Here is a 25,854-nt window from a genome sequence, read left to right as displayed (position 1 = left end):
TCTGGAATCGTGACCTGAGCTGAAGGCAGTGGTTTAACCAACTGAGCCACCCAAGCGCCCCTGTCCTCTGTTTTTAATTATGGGCCTCTCCTTAAGGAATCTAAGATAGTTCATATCACTGTTTTGAAATCAGCAGCATACAGGTTGAGTTAGATTTGGGTAGGTGTTCTTTTGTTTACACTGCTCCTTTCTTGCGTGTCGCCTTATAGGAGATTGGGGACAAGTGCTCAGTTTACCCAGCATTACCATCTTTCGTCTAAATGAAACTACTTTGAGCTTCCCCACTTTCCATCCCTCTCCCCCGCATCTCTTTTAAGATACAGTTGAATAAATGTACATTAAATTCAGAATTTTCTTCATTTAGAATTAGCAAGTCAGTCCACCTAAGAGCAAAACATAACTTTTTTTTTTTTAAAGGAGTACCATTGTTTGACCCTTATTTCAGGATGTCTCAATAGACAATTTGCTAATTACTTAAGATAATTATAATCATCTTATTGAAACAAATAATGTGGTCGAAGTTTTCTTGCTTGCACGTCCCCTACACTTAGTTATCAGTGTTGAGAATAATTTTTTATTTTAATTCTGAAGGAAGTCGGCTTCCGGGAATACTCTGATGGTAAACCCAGAAAGAAGGCTGTGGTTGTTCCAGTGGTCATGCACGTGGATCTAAAGTTTAGTCCCTCCCTTTTAGCTTCTTTAGTTTTATACTCTTGCTGAGTGACCGTCCTGCTTTGTTCTGTCAACACCCAAGGCAGGCGTTGTTTGAGGTTGCTGTTTAATACTTGCTATTCGAAAGCTGTCCTTTCTATTGGAATTTCTCTTGTTAATGAGGATTATCTACCAAGGAAGAAACTTGAATTTTCATGTTTTAATAGAAGAAAATTTTACTCCACTTTCCAAAATGGAGAACCTCCTCCTCTGCTTGGGGTGTCTCCTGTCAGTTTGGTGGGAGGGTACGTGTGGCTGCGCCAGCGTCTCTCTGCTTGGCAGCAGAACACATAGTTTCAGCGGCTCAGCTGTGCTGGGACACGCTTGTCCTTCTGGAACATTGAGGAGATCTGTACGTGAGTAGTGGGGCTGGTGTCCTGAATTAAGCAGAGAGATTGCGGGGAGACAGACTCGTTGTTCCTTGAACTGACAGCCCTGAAAGCATGCTGGTTTGCGAAGGGACGGTGAGCTGTGAGTTGGTAGGTGGACGGTGGGCTCCCGGCAGATGTCCTGTCTCGAACTCGTGCCTCCCCTGCAGCTCCTTAGCTCTTGCACATTGGTGCAGTGTTCAGGGTGGGAGCATCCCCCTCAAACCCAGGACCCTAGCAGTAGATAACTAATCACACCTTAGATCACCAGAACCCAGAAGATTGTTGACTCTGTACCTCAGACATCATGTGTGTGGTGTGGCTCCAGGAGTCTGATTTTGCCTGTTCACGTTCTGCCCTTTCATAGGGAAGGGTTTGATCCTGTCCTTCAGAGCAGACTGGGCTCAGGAGGCCTCTGTGGTGGGATCTCCGCACGGGGTGGACACTGCTGTGGCCCTGCTCCTTCTGGCTTACAGGACTTCTGTGGCATCTTGTCATCTCTGTGGCCTCTTCCTCAAACGAGGCCTCTTTAACTTATGTCGGAGGGAAGGGTAGCAAGAATTCTCCAGTTTGAGGAACACTACTTTCTGGTGATTGTTTCCACAATTGCATAGTTGGGGGCGTTTGGGTCGGAGGGTGAGACTGGATCAGTGATTATTTATTAGATTTGCTGGGGAAGCATTTCACAAAAATAACAGTTTTATTGGCCTCACCCCCAGAGACCTAGACTGAAGCGTCTCTGGGGGTGGAGACGCGTAGGAGACAAGTCAAGGGTGATTGAAATCTTTGAGGCTCCGCAGATGTCGCCTGTGGAGCCCCGTTCTGCCTTGGGTGCCTGTGTGCAGTTTGGGCCATTTGTTTCCATCTAGTGGGTTGGAAGGGGCAGCGGGGGGATCTTAAAATCCCGGGAAGCTTCTGCATTTGGAGGCCAGCTCCCGTGTGGGTCTCTCCCTGCTGCCTCTGTGGTTTGAGAAAAGAACCAGGGAGCGTCACTGCCCCGTACTCATCCTGTACGTTTATGTGGCTCTTTCCCACGTTTGCCTGTCCTGTGCAGTCCTTGTGGGCTGAGCACCCGCCCTCCCCGTTCGTCCCCGTCTCTCTCCCTCACTGCTCCTTGAGGGGGCTCTGAACTTGAGAGCTTAATCTTGCTTGAATTGGGACTAGTGAGCTATGTTTCTTTTCCATTTGGTAATAATATATTTTGAAAGCTTTGTAGGTGGTGGTAAGGTGGAGGAGAAAAGTTGTTTGTAACTTGGCACACAGAGGTGTTTCTGTGCTGTCGGGAATTGGTAACTCTGGAAAGGATAAAATGGACACTTACAGATGTGAACTAATTTGTAGGTGCTGCAGAATCAGAGAACTGAGGAACCAGCTAAGTCAAGATGAATTACCTGGGGGTCAGGAGGTGGCCTGGCATGGGAGCTCAGGGGGAGCTTTTAGTGAAATGTTCTGGGTGGGGAAGCCTTCTTCCTTTCTGTCTTCTAATTTCTAATGGAGTTTGTCTGTAAACTACATGTATTGGAGGTGAATTTTCGTCTGTGTCAAAGAATGTGTGTGAGCTGGCTGGAAGGGGCACAGATTCTCGGAGGCAAAGGGTGGAGGCTCGTGGTGGCCACGCTTCCCCGTGAGGTAGCCTTGCTTCCAGGCTTGCCAGTGCAGCTGCGGGTTATGAGTCCTGATACCTCCGAGTGCAGGGTTTCCTCTGCACTGGGTCTTGGGTTTGGGTGTATGCCGTGTGACCTGGGTCTAGTGTTGGGCTCTGAGGGACTTGAACGGTAGTGCTGCGGCTTGAGTGGGAGGGGCACTTGGGGAAGGTTTCCTGGGGATGGCAGCCTGCTCTAAAAATCTGGACAGTACCTGTCCATTGTAGGAAAGCTGGAGAATCCTGGCAGTGTAAGGGAGTCAGGACTAAGGTGCGATGCTGAAGGATGAACAGGCACTTGCCCGGGCAGGCACAGAAGAGAGGAGGGAGCCTCCTCTGAGTGAAGCACTGTGTTTTCCAGAAAATGGAAGAAGTTTGAGATTTTGCTGAGGAAGCAGCCCAGGACAGTATCATTCAGAGTCTGTGCTCCTGTGGCTCTCCGTTAGGGGTTGCCGTGCTGGTGGGTCGTGAGGTCAGCTTGACAGGAGGCACCCACTTTAGAAACCAGCCAACACCAGCAGCCAGCCTAGGATGTAGTGGGAAACACTGCGGTGCTTTGCACAGAGGAAGGGCGGTTTTGTTTTGTGAAGCCTTTCCTTCGGTTGTGTATTTGTATGTATGTGTGTCTTGCATCATGATGTACAATGTTTCTTACTCTGGGTTTGAAATTTGAACACTAACATATTCCTTGTTAGCCCGGTGACCACCCCCCCCCCCGGCACCCCATAGGCGTGAGAGAGGTGAATCAGACATGCCAAGTTCATGTTGCAGCAACGTGGGGAATGAGTTGGTTGGTGTGTTCGGTTGGAGGTAGAGATAATGAAGTTGTCATGATAACATAAGTGAAGAAATAATGGAGAGACTGCTCACTTAGGAGTTAGGGCAGTTAGGGAGGAGAGTGTGTTTAGAAGCTGGAATTAACAGAACTTGTCAGGTGGCTTTTGATCACGAGAGAAGGGGGGGACAACAGGCTTCCGGCTTGGAGGATTGTCTAGACGCTGGTGCTCCAAACCAGGGCGTAAAGTACAGCAGTCACAGTCGACTTGGGGGCCCCTCTGCACGGTATGTGTGCCTGCCTGTGGGCGTGTCTCTGATATGGTTGGACTTTGTGAGTTCACTGGGGAACTCTGAGTTGGAGAAACGGAAGGGATCTAACAGCATGGTTATTAAAGCTGTGGAGGCAGATGAGATTTTGCCCAGAGAGAGCATGAGGGAAATGACATTTAAGGAGCAAGTGGAGGAAGGAGATCTAACTTGTGGCACAAAGTGGTAGTACAGTTAGCAAGAGAAGCCGAGGCCATATGAGGGAGCCCCGGGGAAGGGGGTGATGGTAGGGTGAAGCTGCCGAGAGGCCGGGTGGGGTGAGCGTCAGCTACGTCCTGGTGTAGATGGAGGATGACCAGGGCCTGCCCTGGGTGTTTGACGTACGGGTTACGTCCTCGGAAGTGCCAGCTTTATGTCAGTGTTTCAGGTTGTTGGGGGCTCTCTCCAGGAGCTGTGAGTGCACGGGAGGGTACATGGTATGGGTGACAGCTCTAGAGCCTGAGTTTGATCCTAATTTTGAGGCATAGGATTCAACCTTTTAGAACCTAGTTTCTTACCGGAAAAATGGAGGTGGTCCTGTTACGGGAGGGTTGTCATGAGGGTTAGTGAGGTCCTGGGAGAACACGGCACAGGTTAGCAGTCGCGCTACCCTCCTGTGCCAGAACCCTTCCAGACACAGGGATGCATCAGAGCCCATACAGACAGTACGTACGTGCCGCTCTCCTGTCGGGTCACGTGCACTCAGGCCAGCTTGCTTTTCTTCCTCTTCTTCACCTTTGCTACTGGAGAATTGTGTAAACAGTTCCTAATGTGGAAGCAGCCTCGGAGTGGGAGTTCCTGAGATTGGAGATTGTGTTGAAGTTAACTCGAGGGACGGAGCTGGATGTGAACTCCGCTGTCCAGGAAGGCTTTGCCGAGAGCCTTGGATGGGGCTTTGGAGGACCGGCTGGCATGCGGCTTCTCGCCCCTCTTCCTCTTCCTCACCTGCTCCAAGCAGGTGCTGGGGCTCCGTTTGTGACTGGAGAGAAAGTAGAGGTGGAGGGGTAACACAGACTAACATTATGACTTCCAGATAGAAGTTGGAAAAGATACCACATAAAGAGTAAACTCCCCTTTGTTTCTCTTAGGAAAGCAGTTTAATTCGTCCTAGTGATGTTCCTTTCATTTCGGGGGCTGGGCAAAATACTGCTTCAGGATGGGGGACACCCCCCACAGGGCTGGCTGGGGTTAGGGCCGCAGTGCCGAGCACCTGTTAGTAAGTCATTCATTACTCACAACAGGACACACCCAGCTGAACACTGGAACGTCCGAGCTGAGAATTGCCTGCTTCTGCTTCAGTTCGGGTCTGGTTCTGCCGCGCACAAGTCCTTCCTCACCGCCCTGCCCCGCCTCTTTACATTGTTTCTTTGCATTTTAGAGGTTAAACTGTACAAAGTATTGCTGTGGGTTCATATTCTCAATGAAAGGAGTCCATTTAGGGAAAACGGTGTATTGTTTTTTTAGATTTTATTTTTAAGTAATCTCTATACCTAACGTGGTGCTCCAACTCAGAACCCCCTAGATCAAGAGTGGCACGCTCCACTGTTTGATCCAGCCAGGCGCCTCAAAAAGGGTGTATTCTTTTTTTTTTTTTTTAAGATTTTATTTATTAGAGAGAGAGAGAGAGCACATGAGAGAGGGGAGGGTCAGAGGGAGAAGCAGACTCCCCACTGAGCAGGGAGCCCGATGGGGACTCCATCCCGGGACTTTAGGGTCATGACCTGAGCTAAAGGCAGTCGCTTAACCAACTGAGCCACCCTGGCTGGCCCCGAAAGGGGTGTATTCTTAAAGAAAACAGTGTTATGTTGCACCCTGAGGAATCTTAAACTTTTAGAACTAAATTGGTTTAGGGATTCTCAAATCTTAATATTTGTCAGAGAGAGAGAGAGGGAGAGAGAGAGGGAGAGAGCACAAGCAGGGGGAGCAGCAGAGGGAGAGGGAGAAGCAGGCTCCCCGTGGAGCAGGGAGCCTGATGCGGGGCTCGATCCCAGGACTCTGAGATCGTGACCTGAGCCGAAGGTAGACACCCAACCAACTGAGCCACCCAGGTGTTGCAAAAAAAATCACCCATTTAGGAAGAAAAACCTGGAAAACTTTGGTAGTTCTGTGAGTTTCAGTAGATGGGATGTTTTCAGGAAAGCATTTGTAATTCCGTCAGAATCTGGTGATGTCTTTGGGAAGTGCTGCCATCTTAATATTAAGGCCTGCAGTCATGAACATGGGATTTTTTCCACTAATGCAGGTCTTCTTGAGTTTTTTTCAGCAGTGTGTTGTAGTTTTCAACGTGCAAGTCTTCCACCTCTTTGGTTACATGTATCCCTAAATAACTTAATTCTTTTTGATGCTGTTGTACACGGCATTGGTTTCTTAATTTCCTTTTCAGATTTTTCATTGCTAGTTCACAGAAATACAACTGATTTTTGTATATTGATCTTATATCCTGCAGCCTTGCTGTGCAGTGCTCATTTATTTGCTCTAATAGTATTTTGTATATTTTTTGGGCTTTATATTCCTTTTTCAAGGTGAGTTTTGTAGCTGGACAGCCCCGTTTCGTTCAGGCTTTTGCTGTGTCGGGTGGCGGGGGGCTTTGGGTTTCCTGTCTGTCCCTGATGTGCTTGGTTTGTTGCTTGTGTTAAGCTCTGTCACTGCCAGTCTTGCTGTCTTATGTGGGTTCCAGGGGTGGGACTAGAGAGCCCTTGCCTGGAATGAGGGGAGCTCTATCTAATTCTGAGGTCCTGTTTCACAGAAGGCAGGCTGGTACCCAGTATCCTGTAGTCTGTCCTCAGGTTGTTCATTTTGTAGGAATAGAGCAGATAAGTGTTGTGAGAGATCCGATTGTTGGAGCTTCACACCAATGAAGTGAAACAGTCACGCCCTGATTTCTGTTATCTTTGTATTTCCAGTGCCCATGACCCCATCATAAAATGGTGAGGTCAGCAGTGAACTCCAGAAGACAGGGCAGATAACAGCCTATTCATGTTTCTTTTGAGTTTTGCCCTTAGGGTATGATGCTGATTTGGAATTCTATGAGTTTGCTAAGAGCTGGAGATACTGGTACTACTTCCTGACTTAGGCCCTCAGAAAAGTTGTCTCACGTCCTTTGTTAATCATGATTTCAGTGTGTGTGTGCGTGTGTGTGCATTCATCATCTTGAAGGGTGGGTAGGGAGTCAGGGTGCTGGGGAGCCTGTGGACTTGATCTTGAAAGTCAGTGCCAGGGGCACGTGGGTGGCTCAGTTGGTTAAGTGTCTGCCTTCAGCTCAGGTCACGATCTCAGGGTCCTGGGATCAAGCCCCGTGTCAGGCGCCCTGCTCTGCCGGAGTCTGCTTCTCCCTCCCTCTCCCCTTTCTCTCTCCCCGCTCGTTCTCTCTCTCTCTCTCTCAAATAAATAAAACCTTAAAAAAAGAAAGAAAGAAAGAAGGAAAGCGCTGGGTGATGGTTGGTGGAGTCTCATTACTCCTCCCGGGAAGAGACAGCAGGCTTGGCCCAGCCCTGTCCGCTTCCTGTGGTTGTGAGGGACCTGTTCTCACAGTGTGCTCCTAGTCGCTTTCTCGAGTTTGATTTCACACCTTTGTCCTCCTGATTTTCGAGAATTTCCCAGTTTCTGTTCTACAGAGTTTCCTTTTTCTGATTTTCTTTATGGCTATGCATCTGTTTATTTAAAAAACTCATTTTCTGTCATTTCCTTGGATTTGGCAGTGTGAGCGTGAGTGACACTGTTCTCCCTGGACCTGGGTGAGCTGAGATGTGCTGTTTGTTAACTGCTTGCACAGTTGTCCAGAGGGGAGGGTGCGTGTGTCAAACCACCTGTTTTGTTCTCATTCTGCGTTGATTCACTTTGCACTTTCTTCTGGTAAGGGGTGTAAAGAGAATTGTCTTGGAACATTGAGTTTTCTGTTGCGTGCTTGTTTTGTTCTGCAGTGGAAAGGAAGCATCTGACCTGAAGACAGAAGCTGAATGATGGGCATTCCTTTTCCTTGTAGCGTCTTGGTCAACCTTACCTTGTATCTGCCGTCTGCTCGGTGCCTTCATTCCCTTGAGTTGGCTCTCACTACAAATCCAACAAAGAGAGCAGTAACAAATAGCACCCATCCTAAAACAGAAAAGCCCCATAGTCCCCCTGCCTGTTCCCTGGCAGGCTGTCAAGGCCAGGCTGATAGCCCCGACCTGAGATGGCAGGTGGTGCCTGGCCCCACAGCAGAGTGAGGCGTGGGACTTGTGCGGCTCTGGGCACCATCAGGGGAGGGGTGTAGGTAGCTTGTGTGTAGGTAGAATTCATTTTGTTCTGTTTGCCATGAAGGAGAACTTTAAAATAGGTGAGGCCAGATCTGAGGGTTCAGTGTCCTACTTAAGTTCTCCAAGGTTACATTTTAAGGTTTTTTGTTTTTTTTTTGTAAAGACTTTATTTATGTATTTGAGAGAGAGAGAGAGAGTGCGAGCACGGGTGGGGGGGGCAGAGGGACGAGCAGACTTCCCGCTGAGCAGGGAGCCCAATGCGGGGCTCCATCCCAGGACCCCGAGATCATGACCTGAGCCGAAGTCATAGGCTTAACTGACTGGGCCACCCCGGCGCTCCCATTTTAAGATTTTTCAACCTGTAAGGAGAACTCCATGTGCCTTCTAGTTCATGTGTCCTGCTTCAAGGACAGTGACTGGCTCTGGAGCCGGCCAGCCTGGGTTAGAGTGCCGGCCCCACCACTGCATGTGGGACCCCTAGCAGGGCCTCAGACCTCTCATCGATAGAATGGAGATAATAAGGACCCCTCCCTTAGGGAGTTGTAGTGAGAATTAAATGAGTTAGTATTAGGTCAGACCATATGGAATTGCCAATATTAGACTCTTTAAAAATTGAGATCATCGTAGATTCACATGCTGTAAGAAAGAATATAGAGAGTTCCCTTGTACACTTTGCCCCGTTTCTTCACTGGTAACATTTTAAAAACTGGAGTCTAACATCACAGCCAGGATCTTGACAGAGACAGCCCCCAGGCCTGAGACGCCCCAGTTTTCCTTGTGCAGTGTTCCTGCGTGTCTGGGTGCCTGATGGACATCACCACAAGGGTCCCTCCTGCTCTCCCTTTGTAGCCCCACCTGTCCCTTCTGCCTTGTCTTCTCACCGTTGTCCCCAAGCCTGCCAGTGACTGATCTGTCCTTCCCTTGTACAGTTTTGTCACAGGAGAATGTCCCGTAAATGGAGCCGTGTGAATGTAACCCGTGGGGCGTGTCTCTCTGCTCCACGTGGTTCCCAACAGTCCGTCCAGACTGTCAGTAGCTCTTTCCTTCTCATTGCTGCATGCCTTTCTGTGGTGTGCACGGGCTACGCGTTAGCCCTTCACCCGGTGAAGGACATCTGGGCTGATTCCGGATTTTGGCAGTTAGGAATGAATAAAACTGTGAACACTTGGTGGAGACGTTGTTGTGCTGTGTTTGACCTACAGAGATGGCGGTCCCAAGCAGCTCAGTCTGGTCCCTGGAGGGCATCCGCATGCTGCACTATGAGTACTGCGGGATATGGCCTGTCTGCCCAGACACACGCCCTTGCCACCTCTGCAAATGCGTTTGAACCTGCCTGAAAAGCGTCTACTTACCTGGAAGGCCGTCGCGCCACGCGGGCCCCATGGACCCGCCCATACTCCTCTGCTCATGACCCTTCGTGGGAGGAGCGCCGCTGCTGATCTCTGCAAAGCGGGAAAGGAAGAGACGCAAACCCACCCAGGCCTGCAGCTCTTTGGGGGTGCCCAGCGCCCGGGAATCTGGTGTATGTGGAGTGCTTGCTCTGCCCTGGCCTGAAGGTGGCCTCTCCCGTTCAGCCTGGTTTCTCCTCCTGAGAACTGCAGATCTGCACACAGTGGCTGACGCTGTTTAATCCTGCAGGCTAAGGCCTGTGCAGTAAGACCAGGCTTTTGCTAATTTGGATTCCTGGGCATTTAGAACATTTGGAAAGGCAGTAAAGAGAGGGGAATAAAGGAGCCTTGGGCAGTGTGCAGTACTTTAAATCCAGAGTGGAAGTAATTTGAAGGAAGGCTGTATGGGCCAACTGAAGATACCATGATTATTTGGTATTGGTTGGATTTTATCAACATAGGTTTAAAGAAATCCATCATCTTATGCTGCTCAGAAACTATGGTTAGCAACTATAGGTCTTTGATTAATACAAATTGAAGCAAATTAAATACAGTTGTAAAAGTAAAATCTTCCAGAACTTGGGGTTACCTTGGAAGAGAGAAGGATGACTGTGGTGAAAACATTAGTAATTTTGGACCCTTTTTCCCCAAAATAATAAAGTCTGTCCAGGGTCCTTACAAGTTAGGACTCTGCGCTGGGACGGCGTGATACAGTCACTCGTTCTCCATAGAGATCCTGTCTCTAGTCCTGCAGCAGAGAAAGGAAGGCCGGCCAGTGTGAGGCAGAAGCAAGAGGAGGTTGGCTTCACGGGAGTATCACAGTATTTCTTGGTAGGTTTTTTTTTTTGGCTCTAAAAATACTATACATTTACATTTAAATTTATTTATTTACATTTAAATTCCAGTTAACGTACAGTGTACTATTAGTTTCAGGTGTAGAATCCAGTGATTTACTGCTCCGTCCATCACCCGGCGCTCCTCACGGCCAGTGCTCTCCTTCGTCCCCGTTGCGTTTCCCCAACCCCGGCCCCTCTGGTGACCACCGGTGCGTTCTTTATAGTTCAGAGTCCGAGTCCTGGTTTGTCTCCCTTTCTGTTTCCCCCCCCTGCGCCCCCACGATTGTTTGTTCTGTTTCTTAAATTCCACATATGAGTGAAATTGCATGGTGTTTGTCTTTGACATATTTCACTTAGCATAATACCCTCAAGTTCCATCCATGTCATTGCAAATGGCAAGATTTTTTTTTTTGAAGATTTTATTTGAGAGAGAGACAGCAAGAGATTCCATGAGCGGGGGGAAGGGTCAGAGGGAGACCCCGCGGAGCAGGGAGCCTGATGCAGGACTCGATCCCAGGACCCTGGGATCATGACCTGAGCCAAGGCAGACGCTTAATTGGACTGAGCCACCCAGGCGCTCTGTGAGATTTCATTCTTTTTTTGGTAGCTTTTTAAAAAGCTTTTTCTGTACCCCTGATGTAGTACCCAGCTCATTATAGTCATTAGTGAGATATGAGAGACTAGAAAGATAAATTTAAAATCTTGCACTGCTCCACTATTCAGAGATAACCACCATTAATGTTATAAGTATTTCCTTATTTTTCTCAAGAATCTGTCATTTTTCTCACACAGATTGTACGACTCAACTTCATCAGCACTTGTGGTTATTGTCTTGTCCATATTGCCAGTCCCATAGGTGGGAACGTCTTCCCATTGCTTTAGATGGATTCTTGGTGAGGCCGCCTGTGAGGGTGGCCTTGCCCTCAGACGTGGGTGGGCAGCTGCCCCATCTGTTGAATGCTTCCTCTGCCTTTCCTGGTCACTCTTCAGCTGTGTTGGACACTGGCTTTTCATGTCTCCATGGTCTTCGTCTGTACTCTGTCTTCACCCGTCTCTTTATTTCTGGGCTGGGAACGTGCTCTTTGAACTGCTGTAGCCATAAACCTACAGTAAAAGGTGTGGTCTGGTGTGTTTCTGTCTGAAAATGTAGCTTGATGATTGCATTGGTGGTGGTAGTTGACACGTGAACGTGTATGCCACATGAAGCTTTTTCATATCTTAGAACATTTCTTCAATGTGTATACCCTAGAAATGAGGTTACTCTGTTAAAAGGCTTAAATATTTTGGGGGCTCTTAATTTGTATTGTCTTCCAGAAATAACTGGGTTAATTACTAAAGTATTTTCCCTTAGAATGAAAAGACCTTTAGACCAGGATTTGGGAGACTGGGCTCTCCTTCCAACTTGCCTTTAATTCCTTGCATGACTGTAGACAACTAAACCTGATTTGGTTTCCTTATTTGTCAAATAGCAGTTGGATTTATAGCACTGGTTCTCTGCCTAGATGATTTTGCCCTTCAGGGGACTGAGGACAGTGTCTGGAGGCGTTCTGGTTGTGCCAGCCTGGGGGAGGGTGCTGCTGGCATCTGGTGGGCCCAGCGTCCGGGCTGCCGTGCAGTGTTCTCTTCCGGTGCCCAGGACACAGAGGATGATGTAGCCCTCAGTGTCAGTGCTGCTGAGCTTGAGAAACCTTGGATTAAGAAAACCTCAAGTTTTCTTCAGAGTTGTAATGGTAGATATTATTATTTGCTGTATTCCTAGTGTAGACATTCATCGTGCATTCTGTATTGTTCTGTTATTGTCTTTATAAGAAAGTTGAAAAGCGGGGCACCTGGGTGGCTCAGTCGTTAAGCGTCTGCCTTCGGCTCAGGTCATGGTCCCAGGGTCCTGGGATCTAGCCCCGCATCGGGCTCCCTGCTCCACAGGAAACCTGCTTCTCCCTCTGCCACTCCCCCTGCTTGTGTTCCCTCTCTCGCTGTGTCTCTCTCTGTCAAATAAATAAATAAAATCTTAAAAAAAAAAAGAAAATTGAAAAGCTTAATCACATACTTGTTGCTTTTCAGTAAAACCAAATATTGTTTATTGGAAGCTGCTTTTCCATGTTGTGTTTAATAGTCCTTGGGTCCTAGCTTTGGAAAATCCTGTACAGGAATATGGGGAGAGAAGAACCTTGCTCCATCTTTGCAAACACCCACCCACCTGTAAGCACAGGTCAGGAGAGAGGGTCGGCAGCCTGAGTGTGGACTGGGGGGATCCTGCTTCCTACGGATACCGTGTTTGAGAGCCTTTCTCCCTGCCTCCTGTCCACGGATGTGACTGCCTTACACACTCCATACTTGTGATGTGTTTGGAGATGGAAGAGAGTCTGATGTTCTAATGGGGTTGTGGGAAAAGGGTCGTGAACAGATGGTGTTTTTTTCTTGTTGTTGTTCCTGGCTTGTTTCACTCTTGAAGATCTCAGAGCTCTCCTAGGAGCTAATACTGTGTTAGTCCATTTTCTTCATGACACTGTGCTGTAGTCTCCCCTTTTCTTACTGGCAAGGCCACAGTGTTCCCTTGATTTATTTCCTAAGGTGGGAGGCTCCAGGAGGAGGCTGAGCACGGGGGTTGCGGGGGCGGTGTGTGCGGCGCCGGGAAGCCAAGAGAGGCGGGTCACTGGGGAGAGTTTACATTTTCTTCTTAGTGTGACAGGACATCCGTAGAGGATGCAAAATGTGTAACTTTGACAAGAGCTTAAGAATTGTGAGATTTCTGTTGAATTCCGTGTGAGAGGAAGAGTCTGGGAAAGACCCTTCAAGGCCTCAGTCCTGAAGCCTCATCTCCAGGGAGAGCGATGGGCCCACCAACTGTTCTTTCCTTAACCTGGCCTTTCTGGGTGCTGCTTTCCAGGAAAAATTACTGAGAACAGAAATTCCCATTTGGATAGTGCCCTAAAGGAAATCATCAGGTGTGAGCCCCTTTCATGGGCTTTTTCTCCCATTATAACCCAAATCAGCCAAACACAGATCTCAAAACCGTTTTTGTTGTCTCGAGTTGAGTGAAATGAAGGAAGGTAGTATAGAAGAAATGGTTGGTCCAGATGGAGAGACTGAGATTGGACAAAGCACTGGGGTAGAAATATAGGAGCTAATTATGCTCTCTCGTTTCAGAATGTACACAGCACTGCTCTGGGACACGCCTCAGTGGATGTAATAGACGGTCTTCATCAGCATCAACTTTCAGCTATGGAATCGGTAAATATTTTATTGCACTGCTACCATTCATCACTTTGTTATTTTCACTGCTTTGTGAAAAGGGGTCAGAAGATAATGCTAGACCTCCACGTTGGCTTTTGTGGGCTTGACAGTGCTGTCTGAATGTTGTGGATGCTGTTCTGGGCGTCCCTTGGATGTGGGTGTGTCAGAGCAGTGGTGGTCAGCTGTGGGCGGTGTCCCAGGCTGTTCAACCTCTTTGTCTGATTGACTCTATCATCGAGGAGTCTGGAGACCACCAGGACCTAGTACTGACTACTTTGTTCTGTGCTCTGTGCACACAGAGAAGAGCTTTTCTAGTCTGAGAATTGTCTGTCCTCCTCCTCTGGGGGAAGCAGCAGAGGCCTGGCTATGCTCTGGTCTGGTGTGCTGTGTGTCTGGGCAGCCACTCAGGCGATTCCTGGGACTTCGGTTGGTGGGTAAGGAAGAGATCTTTTGCTAGGTTGCCTGATTGTGTGCTTCCTTCTGGGAATTACTGGCAAATTTTTTGAGAGGAGGGCCAGCTGCTTCCTTAAGGACCCTGGTCTCAGGCCTCAGCAAGCACCTGTTGCCCTAGGACAAAGTCCCCTCCTTGGGGGATGTGTCTGCACTGGCTGGCAGTTTATCTCCTCCCGATAAGTACATTGATGACGGTACAAGAGAAAACTCTTGATTCGTTTCAGTTTTTCATACCTCGGCCAGGCATTAGTGTTTCAAAGTAGACAGTCCAGAGATATATTATCCACTCTGTTTTGTTATTCCTAGCAGACATGAAAGCAACCTCTCCTGCTGCTTCCTTGGTTGAGTGTCCTTAATCTGACAGAACCTGCCCTTTATCTCAGCCATCACGGAGTCAGGCCACTTGGACGTTTCCTGGCGGTCTCTTTGGGAATGGCGATAAGGTTTGGCGGTCTCTTTGGGAATGGCGATAAGGTTTGGCGGGACAGGAATCTTAGATGGCTCTGACAGTCGGCCTCCAGTTGTCTTCTCTTAATCTGCGGGATGGTTAGTGGTTAGAAGGACGTGTTGGTGATGAGGTGGGGTAGTGGGAGGCTTTGTAGCGCCCTGGAAGTGCCCTCCAGCATGGTTGTCCAGGATATTTGTATGGATTCAGCTTGGTTGTCTCAGGCAGTGGGGCGGCCGTGGAGAGACTAGGTCCGGGAGAGAAGGGTGCGGTGGGGTCAGAGGGGGAGCCAGACCCACTCCCACCAGGAGACTGAGCTCTGCATTTGTTTGGAAACCGTAATATTGGTCTTAGTCTATACTGAGGAAAAAGAAAATGCTGCCTAAAGTAGGTTCTTAGCATTTGGTGATTCAAAATAATGTATTTCCTGCTTAAAAGAAAACAAGTTACTAGTGACTCTTTGCTGGCAGATTCTTGGGTTGGCCCAGTTGGTCTGGTGGATTGAGAGCAATAGGTGCTGCGTTCATCTTTAGAAGGTTTTCTGACATAGGAAGCACTTGCTTTTTTGACCATATCACAAAAATATCCCAAGGTATCTCATGCCATTTATCAGTTTTGTGAACCAGAAATACTCAGGTAATATTGATTATAATAGTCTTTCAAAAAATTGGGGCGCTTGGGTGGCTGAGTCGGTGAACCGTCTGCCTTTGGCTCAGGTCATGGTCCCAGGGTCCTGGGATCTAGCCCCGCATCGGGCTCCCTGCTCAGCGGGGGGCCTGCTTCTCCCTCTCCCACTCCCCCTGCTTGTGTTCCCTCTCTCGCTGTGTCTCTCTGTCAAAAATATAAAATTAAAAAAAAAATAAAAAAATAGTGTTTGGATTGAATAAAGATTAAGGTTCTTATTAATGTGAGGTCTCCAGTGGCTCAGGTGTGTTAGCAGGGGGTGGGGCTGCAGCACTGCGGGCAGCTAGCTTGCTGAGGTCTGCCCTCCAGGACGGCTCCTGGAATCTAAAGGCAGAATTTTACATTCATTTATATTTTACTTATTTATTTGAGAGAGAGAGTGAGAGCATGGGTGGGGGGCAGGAGCAGAGGGAGAAGAGGGCTTCCCACTGAGCAGGGAGCCTGACATGGGGCTCGATCCCGGGACCCCGAGATCATGACCTGAGCCGAGAGGCAGATGCTTAACCATCTGAGCCACCCAGGAACCCCACAATGCAGAATTTTAAAAATAGAATAATTTTATAGACTCTTAATAGTTTTTCATTGTTAGTCACATCATTATTTTTAATTTTACATTTTGACTTCTTAAGGTCGAATATGAGCCATTTAGATCAGATTTGAGCCAGAGATGGGCTTAAGTCCCGTATTTAATCCCGTGCACTTGTCTCTAACTGAGCATCACTTAGGGGCCCAGTTTGGATGGATTCTGGGCTGGCCCTGCCCTGAGATGTTCCAGGCATGGCTGCGATACAGGGTCCACAACAGGCTGTGTGTGCTGGGCTGGCTGACCTAGCTCTTCTGACCTCGGGCCCCGCCCCTGTGAAGGGGTAGTGGTGACACCCATCCTAAAGATTGCTTCCAAGATTCAGTGGCACTGTTAATGGGGATAAAGCTCCAGGAAAATATAAGCTTTAAAATAATTAGATGAATTTTTAACCTTTCTTTAGCATAAAACTCTAGTTTCAGTGACAGTTGGTGTGATTCTTGTTTTGTCAGCAACTTGCTTGGTAGAGTAGAGGGTCCTGGCCTCTTGAGAGGAGTGCTGAGGTGGATGTGGCTCTTGGCAGGTTAGCGTGTGGACATGAGCGTCAGAGCTGTCTCCCAGCCCTGACCCCGGTGGCATGGGCACGTTACACTCATGATTGCTGGGAGACAGGAAGTTTGAATTACGTTTCTTTTTCTTTTCTTTCTTTCTTTCTTTTTTTTTTTTTTTAAGGTTTTATTTATTCAGTTGACAGGGGCGGGGAGAGAGAGAGCGAGAGCGAGCACAAGCAGGGGGAGCAGCAGAGGGAGAGGGAGAAGTAGGCTCCCTGCTGAGCAGGGAGCGCGACGGGGGGCTCAATCCCGGGACCCTGGGATCAAGACCTGAGCCAAAAGCAGATGCTTCACCGACTGAGCCACCCAGGTGCGCCCCTGAATTATGTTTCTAAAAACAAAATAGTTTCTGAAAGTAGTATGTTGTAATGATAAAAGTAGTGTTTATATGAGTGGAGGTGTAGATTTTAATGGTTTATTATACTTTTAGTTGAACATCTCTATTTAAAGTAGACAAGTGATTAACTTTTGACTTGCTAAAACATTGAACTTGCAAGGCATAGTCTCGGGGTCCCTGGATGTGACGCTGAGTGGGGTGCCCTGCGCAGGTGGTGCTTACTCTAGAGAGTGGTGTGTGGCTGGCCCTTGGCCCTGCATCCCCAAGAGCGCAGGGACTGGAGGTCTTGCTAACAACAAAACCAGCTGTTGATGTGCTGGCAATACCAGGGATCCTACCTGAACAGCAAGGTTGGAGGGTGCCCCTCCGGACCCCCGAGTGTTTTGCCGTTTGGTATTCAAACAGAGAGCCATGCGCTCCCGGGCTTGTCTGGTAGGAGCGGCAGTTCTTCCTGGGCCAGTCGCCACCCCATGCTCATTGGCCATTAGGAGTAATAGTCTGTGACCACAGCACACGTGGTTGCCTGGTGGGTTCCACCTGCTGCTGCCGGACTGTGGGCATTGCTGGCTCGGATGTGCAGTATATACGGAGCTTGTGGGTCCTGATGCTAATCCGTTTGCCTTTTTAACACAGAAGTTTTGTTAGGGTTTAAAAATAGATAACAAAGCACTCTTGGCTTTGTTATCAAAGAAATACACATAGCTAATTGTGCCATCGTTTACTGCATTTTTGAGTATGATAAGTTTTTATTGTATATATATTTTTTAAAGATTTTATTTATTTATTTGACAGAGACACAGCGAGAGAGGGAACACAAGCAGGGGGAGTGGGAGAGGGAGAAGCAGGCTCCCCGCGGAGCAGGGAGCCCGATATGGGGCTCGATCCCAGGACCCTGGGATCATGACCTGAGCCGAAGGCAGACGCTTAACCACTAAGCCACCCACGTGCCCCAGTTTTTATTGTATATTTAGAGTTCTAGGGAATATCCTTTAATATCCTTAATATCCCTTAAACTACACAAAAAGTATGGAATATTAGATCTCATTAAAATGAGATTTCATTAAGTGCATATCTTTTGATTAATACAAAAACTGACAGTGTGTTCATACAGTTTTCCCCAGAAGCCTTTGCTCTCCCCCCCCCCCAACAGTGCTTGCTGATGGGTAGAACTTTGGTCCTCTTAGTCCAAGGTACTTGGAATGCTGGGACAATTAATGTACCCGGGGCAGGGGGAGGGCTTGGAAGGTAGGCAGGTCAGAGCAGAAGGGGAAGGTCTGAGCCCACACCCACATCTGCACCCCAGTCAGGACTTCTGGCCATCGGGGCCTTTTCCCCCTGATGTTTCTCGCTGGAATGGGCTTCTGGGCTCTTAGACCCCAAGCCCACTGGGAAGGCAACATGTAGAGATACTTGCTTGGGCCCTGGCAAGGGTTTGTGGGTAGTTCGTGATACCTCGTTTATTGGTTATCAGTTGCTGTTATTTTCCTTCCATTTTTACCTGTGGGGATTCTCGTGGAACCAGTGTTTGTTTATTTTATTTTATTTTTTTAAGATTTTTTTTTTTTTTTTTTAGAGAGCACAAGGAGGGGGAGCCGCAGACAGGTAGAGGGAGAAGCAGGCTCCTGGCAGAGCAGGGAGCCTGATGCGGGGCTCGATCCCAGGACCTGGGATCATGACCTGAGCTGAAGGCGGACACTTAACTGAGCCACCCAGGTGCACCCCAGTGTTTATTTTTTAATACCATCATAAAGCTGACTAAAGGGATTTCCTCTTTGTTTTGTATTTGAGGGTGAAGAGGTGTGCCAGGATCAGCCTTAGAGTAGGTACTCCCTAAGTTCTGTTAAAAGTGAGCTGAACTGGGGCGCCTGGGTGGCTCAGTCGTTAAGCGTCTGCCTTCGGCTCAGCTCATGAACCCAGGGTCCTGGGATTGAGCCCCTCATTGGGCTCCCTGCTCGGTGGGAAGCCTGCTTCTCCCTCTCCCACTTCCCCTGCTTGTGTTCCCTCTCTCGCTGTCTCTCTCTGTCAAATAAATAAATAAAATCTTAAAAAATAAAAAAAGTGAGCTGGACTTTTATTCTGGGACAACACCTGTCTTCCCTTCCTACTATGCCTTGCGGAATATAAGGGGGTCCTGTAACACGGGTGAGGGCTCTGTACAGCTTAGAGAGGTCTCCTACAGGAAGTTCATCGTGCAGCTTACTTGGATCCTGGTGAGGGGAAGAAGGGAGGAGGGGCCATGTGTGTCTGGGGAGGTGCCAGCTTGCTGGGCCTGATGAGAATGTAGTCTGTTCTCCACTCTAGAATAGGTATCATGATTGTCACTTGCGTTGACTATGGGGAGAAGGAATTTGGGATACCCTTTGTGTCAAATGAAGGTTAGTGGTGGGGTTTGAAGTGTGAGCTATTCTGAGTTGGAGATTGCAGTGTTTGGTTCAGCTTAGTCAGTGTGCTCCCTCTTTGTTGCCACTGAGGTCTCCCCAGTAGTGTGAGGGATCCAGAGATGGAACAAAGTGCTGGCCAGGGTAGCAAGTCTGGAACGAAAGCAGAGCAGAACAGTGGTCCTGCCCCTCGGCCCGTGATTGGACCGGCAGGTGCCTGCCACTGGGGCGGGGGGGGGGGGGTAGGGTGTGGGCTGCGTGGCCCTGGATTTGTGCACATCTGCGGCCATAGTGCCAGCATGTAGTGCCCCCTCCGCGGCATCTCAGTTTAAGGAAACTGAGTATGGAGAGCTGGACATGTTGACTCTGGCAGTGGGCACTGCCAGGGCTTTGCTCTCGTGTGACCCAGTGTGTCAGGCTCTGCTTGCAAACACAGGTATACCTGCACACACGTGCATTTTCTTTGTTGACGCCGACCCCTCCGTGTTCTCTTTCGTAGCTCTGTGCCGCCCCTCCCCCGTTCTGTTTAAGCTCGGAAGTGCCCCGCCTTGGGCCTGGGTTAAAGCGCCTACCAGCTCAGAGGGCGTTCTGCTTGGGCAGGAATAGGAGAAGGGGTAAAGAAGGAAGGGAATTGAGAAAAGCGTTCTTTGGAAGGGAAATAACACTTTTCTTTTGAAGCTTTTGACTTTGTCGGGCGCCTGGGTGGCTCAGTCATTAAGCGTCTGCGTTGGGCTCAGGTCATGACTGAGATCGAGCCCCCGCATCGGGCTCCCTGCTCAGTGGGAAGCTTCTTCTCCCTCTCCCACTCCCCCTGCTTGTGGTCCCTCTCTTGCTGTGCCTCTCTCTGTCACATACATACATACATACATACACACATACATACATACATACATAATCTTAAAAAAAAAAAAAAAGCTTTTGACTTTGTTGACCTTTTTGCAAAAAACAAACCGTGGGGTCCTTGTCCACCTCTGAGGGTGTTAGTGCGTGGAGGGCAGAAGGCAGAACCAGGGCAGCCGACGGAGGCAGTGCTTTCCTTCCTGCGGCTCCGGGCCTCTGTGGGCGTGTGCTCGACTGATGGCAGCCCCAGCTGGGCAGGCCCCCTGCACCTGCTCCCTGTGCCTGGGTCGAGTCACTTCTGCCGCTGCCTTCCCTGAGTCTGCTCCTCTGTCCGTGCTCTTGCCTCTTTACAGTTCATTCTTGTTCATTTTTTGTTAGTGGGAACCAGAGTTCTGAACATTGCATCCTAATGGCTGACAAGATGCTGCCTTGGAGACAAGTGAGCCCACCAGAATGTCACGTGGTGCTCAGGTGACCCATCTGGTTCCACGGTACGCCTATTTTATGTTGAACTCAGCCCTCTAGCAGGATAGCAGAAGATGTTACGAAGTTAGATGGAAGTTGGCAATCAAGCTGAAAGATGCCCATTTAGTTGTGCCCAGATTTGATTAAAGAAACCTTACAAAGCTCTAGGGTATTTTGGCCTGCTAATACCATATTTTAAACCTTAGTGTTATAATTAAAACTTCCATTAACATAAAAACCAATTTTCATTCTTTTGAAATGTTTACTGTCTAGCTCACCTCCTTCCACACTGTCCTGCCCCCATGTTTCTTTGTGCCTTTGCGTTTTCGTGGGCATAGTGACTTACAGGGGATCCATGGGCATGCTGGCCGCAGCTCCTGGAGAAAGAATGGAGACACAGTGTGGCCCTGCCCAGGGTTTATAGGTGGGTCTGTCTTAGAGTGTTTGTGATTGGGTACTGCAGCCTAAGCAGCTGGCCTCAGGCTGGGATTGCAGAGCCAGTCTTTGGGCTGGAGACCCATAGAGACAGCCGGGTCGGCGGGCCAGGCAGAGGAAGGTTTGCCCTTGAGCCTGGGGTGGGGTAGCCAGAGAATCTTTTGAGTGTTTTTTATAGGAAAAGCTATGATCAGGTGCATAGGCTCACGTAACCTCCTTAAACTAAAACCTCACTTAAAAAAAACAACAACAACAGAAAACAAACAACTATGTTTGGGGCTGGCTCTCTGGCATTCTTCACTTGGGACTGCTGTTCTGGGTTTCTGCTCAGAGTCTTTCCTTGGAACTACCTCACCAGAGGCCAGTTGGGGCTTCTGTGTCCCCTACGCGTAGGAAAAACCACACTGAAGAATGCCTGCTGATTTGCATCTTCTGGGAACTCTTGAGGCCTATGAGGGGCACATACCTTCATGTTACGTTGTCTTCCCCCCCTACAAAACCCAAGAAAATAGGTAGCATTTTCCACATTTCTAGTCTTATGATTCTAGGTCCCCTTTGAGGAGGGCTTCAGGTAGTAGAGTTTTCAAGGCTCCCTAGCTGATCGGTGGCAGAGTGAGTATTGGAGTCTCAGGGTCCTCACATAAGTACGAGAGATAGTCATGTTAGCACTTGACTTCAGGGAGGATGGAAGGAGGCTGGTGGGAAGGGGCAGGGTGTTGGGAAGCCCAGCGAGGGGAGGAGGCTGTGCGGGTTTGCTGTAGCGGCTGGCATTCCCTGGGGCCCTCTCTTAGATTTGTCCTACGATCGTGCCCCAGGCACATCTGCTCCTCTTTAACAGAGGAGTGAGGTCTTCCCCCAGCACCTGTTGCCCCCAAGGCTTTGCTCCTGGGCAGATGTGATGTGCTTAAAACGGGCCAGGGCCAGGGCTAGAGAGAGGCTCGGGGAAAGAATCAGCAAAACCTCTGTCCAGGGTGAGGCCTATCTCTAAAGGCCTGCTTGTCATCCTTCTCCTTCTCTGTTGTCCGGGGAACTCGCTGCTGGACCTGGCCTTCTCTGCCTAGTCAGGCCCCTTACCAGTATGGTTGGCACTTCGCACACTTTCCCCCTTGCCTCCGTTTATGTGGCGGTCTGGCTGGCTGTTGGCAGTGGCTTGTTTCATTGACATAACGCAGTGGTGTCCTGAGGGCCGTAGCCTCGTCCCGGGAGCCTGCTGCTGTGGGGGACGTCCGTGCAGGCCTGCGCCGCTTGATGCCAGGATGAGGGTTCCTGGCTGGTAACTCAGGCACACGTGGTTTGCTGGCTCTCTGTGTGCACCCGGTGCTTTTGAAACAGAACCGTGGCCTCACAGGCGTGCCAGCTGTGGCCGTGGCTCCTTGCTGCGGGTGTCCGGGGTGGACTTCAGGGGGAGCAGCACCACCATGTTGTGTCTGTAGCTGTGGAAGGACACCTGTGATTTCCCCACACACTGGGAGTGAGGTCCTGCTCCTGACCTAGCGGTTGATCCGTCTGGCCTTTTTTTTTTTTTTTTTTTTTTTTAAGTTAAACAGAAGCTGGAGTTTTATTGTATGAACAAAGGAGTTAATTTCTTTGCTCTGCCTGTGCTGTCGGTGGTCCTGGCACTGATGAGGTGGGGTTGGGGCAGGGAGCGGCACGTTGCAGTGGCCGGTCCTGCTGGGCTTACTGAGCCTTGACCCTGCCCATCCTCCTCATCCACTCTCTGCGCTCCCTTCCCTTCGGTGTTTCTGGGCTGCCGTCGTGGTCGCCTGGCCTGTCTGTCACCCTCATGTCACGTGCCCTCTCCTTCTCGTGCTCTCCACTGCTGTCTGTGCTGCTGCTCTTGGGAGCGTCTTCCTCTGGGCAGTGGCACACTTGAGCAGGGCACAGCCTGGGGAGGGGGCATGGCTTTGTTCGATGTCGTTGGTTGTGCTTGGTGAGCTCAGGGGCGACACTCGGGCCTCTCTTCTTGAGGGGCGTCTTTCTCCTGATCGTTTGATGTGGGCATGTGCTGCCTCTGGCCAGCTCCGTGTCTGCTCCCCTGCCCTGAGCGCTCCTCGTCCTGTCTCCCGAGGCCCTGGGCACCAGGCGTGCGTCTGTCTCTCTCACCACAGCTGTCCTTTTTCCATGGCTCATGTTGGTGTCTCCACCCCTCACGCCCTTCTTTTTCTCCTCCAGGACTGCTCGTAAGTTCTTCGGGTGGTTTGGATGGTTTGTAACTGGGTTCCTTCTCCCCACCTTGGGGAGTGCTGGGGACGTGGTCCCTGCCTTTGTGTGAGGCCTGGGGACAGTTCTGTGCTCTGGCCACAGTGTGGGTGTAAAATGTGTTTGCCTGGAGGCCATCCTGCATGTGCTCTCGTCCAGAGTAACTGGGTCTTGAAGGGCCTCCAACTCACAGCACTAACCCCTTGCTGTGTGTTTATAATTAAGAAACAGAAGACAAAGTGCATACCTGGATTTAGGACCTCGGTGATTTTCTGGTTGAAGGTTTGCTGGAGGCCAGTTGAGATTCACTGTAATGCATCTAGTATGTAGGGGAGAGCTGGAGGGACATGGGGGGACTCTGAGCCCTGAGGGCCTGGGGTGTCCGGGAGGGTTCTCAGGACACTTTGGAATTCCAGTATCATGTTTCCTGATAAGGAACCAAAAGGACACACCTTGCCTTGAACGTAATCACATCTGTCCTCAGGAAGCATGCTGGGCAAGTCACTGCTTGAGGTAGGCTCTGTCAGTAGCTGTTTTGCAAATGTGCACTATAGAGTATTTTTTTCTCCTCGTTATTACCCAAGTAGGGCATCTGTTATAAGCTAGTGAAAATTACTTGAGGGCACAGATTCTGGGGGAAAAGCTGCTCTGAGATTTAGAAATAATCTTGGGGACTGGGTGCCTGGCTGCCTCAGTTGGTAGAACACGCAACTCATGATCTTGGGGTTGTGAGTTGGAGCCCCTTGTCAGGTGTAGAGATTACTTAAAATCTTTTTTTTTTTTTTAATAATTTATTACAGTGAATAGTGTGATTATTTATTTATTTTATTAAGATTTTATTTACTTATTCATGAAAGACAGAGAGAGAGAGAGGCAGAGGGAGAAGCAGGCTCCCAAGGAGCAGGGAGCCCGACGCAGGACTCGATCCCAGGACCCTGGGATCATGACCTGAGCCGAGAGCAGACGCTTAACCATCTGAGCCACCCAGGCGCCCTAGTGTGATTCTTTAAAAAAGATTTTTTTTGAGACTGTGCACATGCAGGTGCTAGCGGGGGGGAGGGGCAGAGGGCGAGGGAGAGAGTGTCCAGCAGACTCCACACTGAACGAGGAGCCCAGCGTGTGCAACTAACTCAGTCTTACGATCCTGAGATCAGGACCTGAGCCGAAATCAAGAGTTGGACGCATAACTGATGGCACCACCCAGGCACCCCTTAAAATCTTGAAAGAGAGAGAGATCTTAAAGAAAAGAGAGTACTGTGAGGAAACACTGGAGGAGAGATGTTTTGCTATGTCTTCCCTCCTGCTTTGCCCAGGTGTCACCTGGCTGTCAGGTGGCTGGTGTGCAGGGGAGCCTGCGGTCGTGGCCTTGGGCCTGCTCTTGACCATGACCCAGGTGCCTTGTGGGGAGAAGAAACCATTAGATGCTTCTTTCCAGAAGTCTGGTTTCAGTTTTATTTAAAACAACATGCCGCGTTTCTGGTGGTCTGAGCTTAGTCCTCTCCTGCTCGCCGAGGAGTTCACAGTGCCCACAATAGAGAAGAGGGTGCCGACCAGAGCTCAGCAGTAGCTTTCCATGGCGCAAGCAAGTTGAAAACCGGCTCTCTCTCGAGACCCGTGGCGCTGTGGGCTCTCTGAGCAGCCCTGTGGGGTTGGGGGGGGGGGAGCACAGCCCCAGCCTCTGTGCTCCTGGAGCAGGTGGCGCTCAGAGCATCTCCCGCTCGGGGTTCAGGACAGCGACCATAGCTGTGTCCTCTCCTGAGCAGAGCTGCATCTGCCTCAGGACTGAGTGTGGCCTCCTCTTTGCCTCAGACCCCTTAATGCCGCGTGTTTAAGGGGTCCTAGTGGGGCTCTTTGTCCTCCACAGGAATTGTAGCAGGTCCCTGCACTTGGGGTTGTGCAGGGCGGGCAGCGTCGTCCTGCCTGGGGCCCCCTTCCTGTGGTCCATCTTCTGCGGGCCTACAGGTATCTCAGGTGTGAGTGTTCGTAGAGGCATTTGCCTCCAAGTTGGCTGGAGCGCCACCTGCCCACAGGAGTGTGCTGACCGCTGCCTTGCCAGAGGGCTCCTTTTCTCAGGTGAGCCTGTTCCCCGCAGGTCCCGCTAGCCCTCAGTGAGGCCAGGCTGGCCGCTTGCCCGGCTGACTCCCAGAGCTGCTCCTCCCTTTGGATCCCGTGGGGGGGGGGGTGTGTCTGCAGCGCAGCGCCATCACACAGCTGGGCCCCGCGGCGTGCCCTCCCTGGAGACTGGAGGTGTCTGTGTGCGGGCACTTGACAATTGTTTGGGGAAGTAGCGGTGGTGTTTTTTCTTTAAGCTACAAAATTTTATTAGACAGTAGCTGGACAACTTTTACAATTTGAAATCATCAAGGAAAGGATGAGATGAATTCATCCTTTAACAAGGACAGAAGATAGTTTGAACAAACCACATCATTTTGATGGGGAAATACTTTTTAAGCCACCGCCAGCTGCTAAATCCTGGGCACACATTTGTTACATTCAGCCCCAGTGTGGTGTAAAACAGCGGGGTTTTGGCGTTTCCCGAGGTGTCTCCCCCATACAGCACAGACCTTCCAGGAAACGAGGCCATGGTCGACGTGGTCTTAGACTTGGTAGGGACAGACCGGCTCTGCATCCTTGTGGGGTCAGCCTGAGACCAGAGAGTGATAGGGCCACACGGTGATGCTGGAGAGCGTCTCTGTGGCTGGTCTGAGCTGGCAGGCAGTGGGTGTTTTCACAGTGCTCCTAAAGCAGGAGGGCGTGAGCGGATCAGGCGTGGGGGTGTGGAGTCTTCCTATCAGCGGGGCTTTTTGGGAAGTGTTCCACCTGAAACGTGGAAGAACATTTCACATTGTGTAGCTCATAGTATTGCTGCATGTGCTAATGTAGACGTGCCGCTGAGGTTACTCGCTGCCGTGTCTGCGTGGCCCAGGCAGTGCCCCGGCCGAGACACTCAGCTCGGGGAGGTCCTGGAGATGCTGCTGTGCTTTACA

General features: G+C 49.8%; 1 protein-coding gene across 13 annotated transcripts in view; it reads left to right on the top strand.

Annotated features, from left to right (window-relative positions):
* Window positions 1-25,854, top strand: part of ANKRD11 (ankyrin repeat domain containing 11) — a 191,564-nt gene that overhangs the window by 63,354 nt on the left and 102,356 nt on the right. For 8 of the 13 annotated variants that reach the window (XM_025860413.2, XM_073882426.1, XM_073882425.1 and 5 more), the window contains one exon: window positions 13,411-13,494. The exons of 1 other annotated variant lie outside the window; for it this stretch is intronic. The gene's annotated coding sequence lies outside the window, so the exon portion shown is untranslated. Of the gene's footprint in view, window positions 1-10,166; window positions 10,259-13,410; window positions 13,495-20,146; window positions 20,260-25,854 lie in introns of those variants that run through there. 4 more of the 13 variants (XM_025860416.2, XM_073882420.1, XM_073882421.1 and 1 more) reach the window with 3 other exon arrangements.

The sequence above is a fragment of the Callorhinus ursinus genome, unplaced genomic scaffold (assembly GCF_003265705.2).
Source record: "Callorhinus ursinus isolate GAN/ISIS: 27379988/994484 unplaced genomic scaffold, GSC_fseal_2.0 scaffold46, whole genome shotgun sequence".
NCBI classification, from domain to species: Eukaryota; Metazoa; Chordata; class Mammalia; order Carnivora; family Otariidae; genus Callorhinus; species Callorhinus ursinus.
The sequence above is the reverse complement of the archived record's forward strand: the minus strand, read 5'-3'. Positions and strand labels throughout refer to the sequence as shown.